Raw genomic sequence first — 6000 nt, 5'->3', positions numbered from 1 at the left:
ACTAAAAAGAAATCAAAACACAATGCACCAGAAAACAGGGAGGAAAAGAAAGTAAAGTGAAAGTAAAAATGCTTCCCTTTTAACTGGACGCAACCGCAAATTGCGCAGGAAATGCAAAGTGGTGTCGGCTCCCTTATGAGCATATGCCTATTTAAACCACTTCTCGGTTGAAAGAAGGAGTACCCTGCATTTCATCCTGCAAACTCAAGAAAAACCATCAAAAAGTCCAGGCATAAAAATCAATGGCATCCCCCGATATGCTTATTGATGACCTTAACCTTGAGTTGTCGCTTGCACCACCAAATGCAGAGATAAGGGCTCCTCAAAACCCTATCTTCCCAAACTCCTCATACCATCATGGCTCGGCCTCAAACTTCTCTGAGGCGGTGCCGTGTAGGGCAGTACTGCCGGAAGGCATGACTGTCAACAGACTTACAGTTGCAGATCATCTGCATGTGGCGCAGAGGTCTGACAGGATGGCAGTGGACGATCCCACAATCTAACCGTGCTCAACGCGGTCTCGGCCACAAATTTGGGCATGCGCCTACTGGCGAGAACACGAGAGTGCGGGGCACTGAGTGAGGAGGTGGCGGCCCTGAAAGCTCTGGTGGCGGACCTGCAGAAGCGGCTCTACAGTGCCAATCAGCATGTAGAGATGCTGCAAAAAAGGAATGAAGATCATGTAGAGCTGCTGCAGATTCTACAAGCAAGAACAAACAGAGGCAATTAGCGGAAGCCTCAGGTGGTGCAGAATGCAACAATGAACATGTGATTAGGAATTTAATGTACGCATTTTCACTATTGTGTTTGTAATCACATGTTACGAAATAGAATAAGCATTCACGCCCAATTCCTGATTGTGCATTAATGAATTGAAAACACCTCCCAAACTTATATGAAACACTGTTTAAAAAAAAAAAAGGAGATTGAAGATTAAACAATGTCATATAGAAAAATTGGGATGGACAAAAAGAAAATAAACAACCACAAACTTCAATAAAGAAGAAAAACAAAGAAAAACAAGTTAGAAACACAAACAAGTAAAGGAAAGCAAAAGTAAGAAAAACAAAGAGAAACAACAAGAAAATCCTAATTACCTTGGTTGGAAAATTGTAACCCTAACTCAAAAAATAAAAAATAAAAATAAAAATAAAATAAAAGAAAGTTTGAGTCTAGAGAAACTCCACTTTGAAGCGATTAGGACGACAACAAACTTCTCTGTTCACCTTGGGTTGCCTCCCAAGAAGCGCTAAGTTTAAAGTCTTTTGCCGGACTTCCAACATACTATGGTCACTTGGGGGGCTTTGGCTCAATCGCCTCCTTGTGCCGAACATGAAGTTTCTTCAAATCTCTTTGCTATCTAATCAACCCATTTCGTATTCTTTTCTTTTTATGCGCGTGAGTAGATTTCAAAAGTAATTTTAAGCGCTCTTCAATATGTGGATTAGATGGATGAGGCACATATTTAGGATTGGGTGGCCTTCTCATTTGAGTAGAAGGAATGACATTGACCATGTGATTGGTACTTGGAACATGGATGTTCAGCTTGTCTTCCTCTAGTACTTCAAAAATAGAATAAGACATTAGATTGATTGAAGCACCTAAATCAAGTAAAGGTTTCTCAAACAATTTATCACCAATTATACAAGGAATTGTGAAACTTCCTGGATCTTGTAAATTGGGAGGAAGCTTCTTTTGCAAAACAGCAGAAACATCTTCCGTTAATGCAACAGTTTCATGATCTTGGAATCTCCTCTTGTTGGTACAAAGGTCCTTCAAGAACTTTGCATAACTCGGAATTTGCTTGATTGCATCCAAGAGAGGAATATTGACTTGCACTTTCCTGAAGGTTTCCAATATTTCTTTGGCTTGTTGAATCTTTTTGGAACTCATAAGCCTGTGAGGAAAAGGAGCACGTAAGATATCTTCATCAGTAGGTTCACGACTTACCTTCTCCTTTCTTGCCCTTCTTGCAAGTTCATGCTTTGGGATCCACTCGGATGAAGAAGCTGCTTGTTTATCTTTCTCTTTGTTGCTTTCATCCTTTTCTTTAGGCTCAGTCACTTGTTCAACCTGCATGTCATCAACATTATGAATCAAATTTTTAGAACCAACAATTTCACCAATTACCTTACCAGTTCTCAAGGTAACTGCTTGAACATGCTCATGCCCAGTTGGATTAATCACTGGTTGGCTAGGCATCATACCAGGTTCCCTTTGACTCAAAGCTGTAGCAATTTGCCCCACTTGATTTTCTAGATTGGTAATGGCCTTATCCGTTTTCTGTATGTGGGTGTCATTCCTCTGCATGTAGCTTTTTGTCTCAGTGATGAAACTATCTGTGTTTCTAGCCATTGAAGCAACAAGTTCTTCCAAAGATTTTCCTGTAGATTGTGGGTGAGATTGATTTGAACTTGATTGGTTAGGTGGTGGTTGTTGTGTAGATACAGCTGCACCAAAATGGATTCAGTTGCATCCTCAACTTGTGATACTCGCAAGTGCACGAGCCGTTGGTAGTTTAGCATATGTAAGTGCGAGGTCGATCCCACGAGGATTGGTGATTGAATGATCCAATTCATTTCCCTACACAAAACATAAATGAAAACAAAAGGAAATAAATACAACAAGAAAGAAAGAAAATAACTAACTCAAGCAGATAAGTTCCCAAGTTCAATTTAGATTAATGGATTGATTCTAGCTAAAGTATGATTAAGCCATGGTGTGTGGTCATAACCTTGTGTTCCTAATTCCCTAATTTGATCATTTGTTGTCTAACCTAAAATTAAGCATTATGAACCCATTAAGCATAGAAGAACAATTTAAACAACCAAGCATGTATCTAATCCCTGTTGTCGAATGTCCATACATACTCTTCCTATTCATAGTTCAATTCGAATTAAAGCATGGTGTCTACTCTTAATTCAAACCAAGATAGCTAACATGCAAGCCTAAATGGTGATCAATCATTCAAACTAGCATATTAACTTATAAGCATAATGAATAAGAACAAAAATCATAATTGAAACTTGGAAACTAATCAAACTTGAAACTAAAGAAAAGAATTTACATAACAATGAAAATTAAAGTAGAACTTGGAAAGACTTAAAGGAAAATTTCAGCACAAAGATCTCATTACAACAATTGAAAACTAGAAAATGAAACTAAGAGAATTTGAGGGAGAGAAGGGAAGGGAGCTCTAGAGAAGTGTTTGAGAGCTCCCCCCCTTGGGGTGTGTTTACAAGCTTGGGAAACCTCACTATATATAGGCCTAAGGAAGCTGAAAATCTGAATTAAGTATGGCTAATGCATACAACACTTTGTTTTATAAAATCTGAAATGGTTGATGCACTTCACTAATGCATACAACACTTCCATTATAAAATCTGAAATGGTTGATGCACTTCACTAATAAATCCCACCAGCAGCCCTAGCTCATCTTCATGTCACCATGACCAAGCTTCCAACCAGAAATGATAGCTCATACCTAGCTCACCATGACCAAGCATCCAACCAGCACATGCTGAGGTTAGCATGACCAGCAACTTCAAGGGCTTACAACTTGGGCTTCTCTTAATCAAATTAGGACTTTAAGCACTCGAAATTGAAGTTCAGAATGTCTTCTTTCCAGCCATATGTTATTTGGGCTAATCCAAGGTCGGAGGAAGAAGTTAAGGCCGAAACAAATTGCTAACTCATTTTCCGCGCTGATAAGATCCATCCTGAGAATGGTTCTGTGTTTGCTAGGTAACGGACTCCAGATTTATCCAATGGGGCTGAATTTTGGATATGTTATAGTACACACCCATTGGAACAACTTTCATGAAGAATGCTGCCTCATCCGAGCTGTGTAGGTTGCTGAAACAAAGCTTGCAATATGACCTACGGAACTGGACTGGCAGGGGGCTGTAGCCAAAATTGAGTTTGTCTTTAAGCTCTTCATCCATTCATCCAAATTAGGCCCTAACATGCATGGATTGCATCATTTACTATCCAAAGCCCTCATTATTACCTAAAGCTCAATGAACTGAAAGATAAACACAAAAAGGATTAAAAGCACAAGTTTAACTCAAAAACATAACCAAATCATAAGCTAGAAGGGTACAAAATGATATACAATTATGAACCGATCAGTGGTTGTGGTGGATTGTAATAGTGCATTTGACCATGAGGTGGGCGAGTATGTTGTTGGCCTTGAGGTGGTTGAGTTGGCCCTTGTTGAACATTCAAATTGTCACTCCACCTGAAATTCGGATGATTTCTCCACCCCGGATTGTATGTTTGTGAGAAAGGATCATTCTTAGGCCACTGACTTCTCTGAAATGAGCCCACTGCATTCGCTTCCTTATGTGCCAAGGGACAATCTTCAGTGTCATGACCAGTTGTGGAGCAAAATGCACAAACCTTGGATGATCCTGGTGCCAACTTCTTTACCATGTTGGTTAGGTTTGCTATCTGAGCTTCCATACTAGAAAGGGTACTTACATCATAGGATTCCCCTTTTCTGACTGGTTTTTGCCTTGAATTATATTGGCGAGCATTTGCAGCAACAAGATCAAATATTGCTCGCACTTCTATTGGAGTCTTGGTCATTATAGTTCCTCCTGCAGCTGCATTCACATTATTTTGATCCGCTTCAAAAAGTCCTTCATAGAAGTGTTCCATTAGAAGCCAAGCTTGTACGTTATGGTGCGGACAAGTGATTAGAAGTTTCTTGAAACGGTCCCAATAATCCTGGAAGCTTTCTCCCGGCCTTTGCAGAATTCCTGTAATCTGACTTCGGAGTTCATTTGTCCTTTGTGCTGGGAAAAAATGTTGCAAGAACTTTGTAGCAAGATCCGTCCACGTTGTGATGGAATTTGGAGATAGATAGTGAAGTCATTCCTTTGCTGTATCCTTCAAACTAAATGAGAAAAGTCTCATTCTTATCTCATCACTACTCATGCCTTCGATCTTTATTGTGGAACACACTTCCTCGAAGTCTAGGATATGTGCATTAGGATTTTCTCCGGGATTTCCCAAGAACTTAGGCAATATGTGTATCATGCCCGATCTCAACTCAAAGTTTTCCAAAGTGGTTGCGGGATATACTATGCAAGATGGTTGTCCAGCTGCTGGCGGTGAAGAGTATTCTTGCATAGTAAGTTCCACAATTGCAGTTGCGGCCGCCATTGGTGACGGTGGAGGTGACTCGACTATTGGTGAGCTTGGTGATGATGAAAACGGTGAGAATGACAAAGGCAATGGAGTAGACACAGCTAGTCGGATGTTCCTTTCTCTCAAAGCTTGAGCTTGGATATCTTCTATTGTGCAATCTAATGAAATATCCAAATTCAAAAGGGACATAAACAAAGTGTTCCTGCAATAAGAAGAAACAAAAACAAACTCAAATAAAATGAAACGACAAACAAAGAAAAATGAAAATAAAATTAAGTACTCTAAATATACTCAAACAAAACATATAAGCAACCGTGCCAGTTCCCCGGCAACGGCGCCAAAAATTGTTGCATTCCTAAAAGGATACAAATTAATGTGCAAACAACCAATTAAAAATACCCGCAAGTGCACGAATCTATCGAAGTATAGATTATGTAAGTACGGGGTCGATCCCACGAAGAACTTGTCGGCTTCCTATAAGTTCTAATTTGAGTACGTAAAGAACACTTATTTAACACACCACAAATGCACAAATGCAAAATGGAAACTAGAAATGAGTAAAGAAGTGTAAAAGAAATGGAACAACACAAGAAAACTAAAGAGAAACACAAACATCATTTTCTATCACCATTTTATCACCTATTTATCACCTGTGAACAGTGAAAAATGAACAGTGACGACCGGTCGTGAACAGTGATGACCGGTCGTTTTTGGGCAGATTCATGTGCGACCGGTCGCCTAAACAGTAATGACCGGTCGTTTTTGGGCAGATTCGTTTCTCTGTTTTTCCAGTTTCGACCTCTGTCCAGTGTTTTGCCTATAACTTTCCAACCGTTTATCCATATT

This window comes from Prunus avium, chromosome 6 (assembly GCF_965620075.1).
Source record: "Prunus avium chromosome 6, drPruAviu1.hap1.1, whole genome shotgun sequence".
Classification (NCBI taxonomy): Eukaryota; Viridiplantae; Streptophyta; class Magnoliopsida; order Rosales; family Rosaceae; genus Prunus; species Prunus avium.
Note: the sequence above shows the minus strand (reverse complement) of the source record.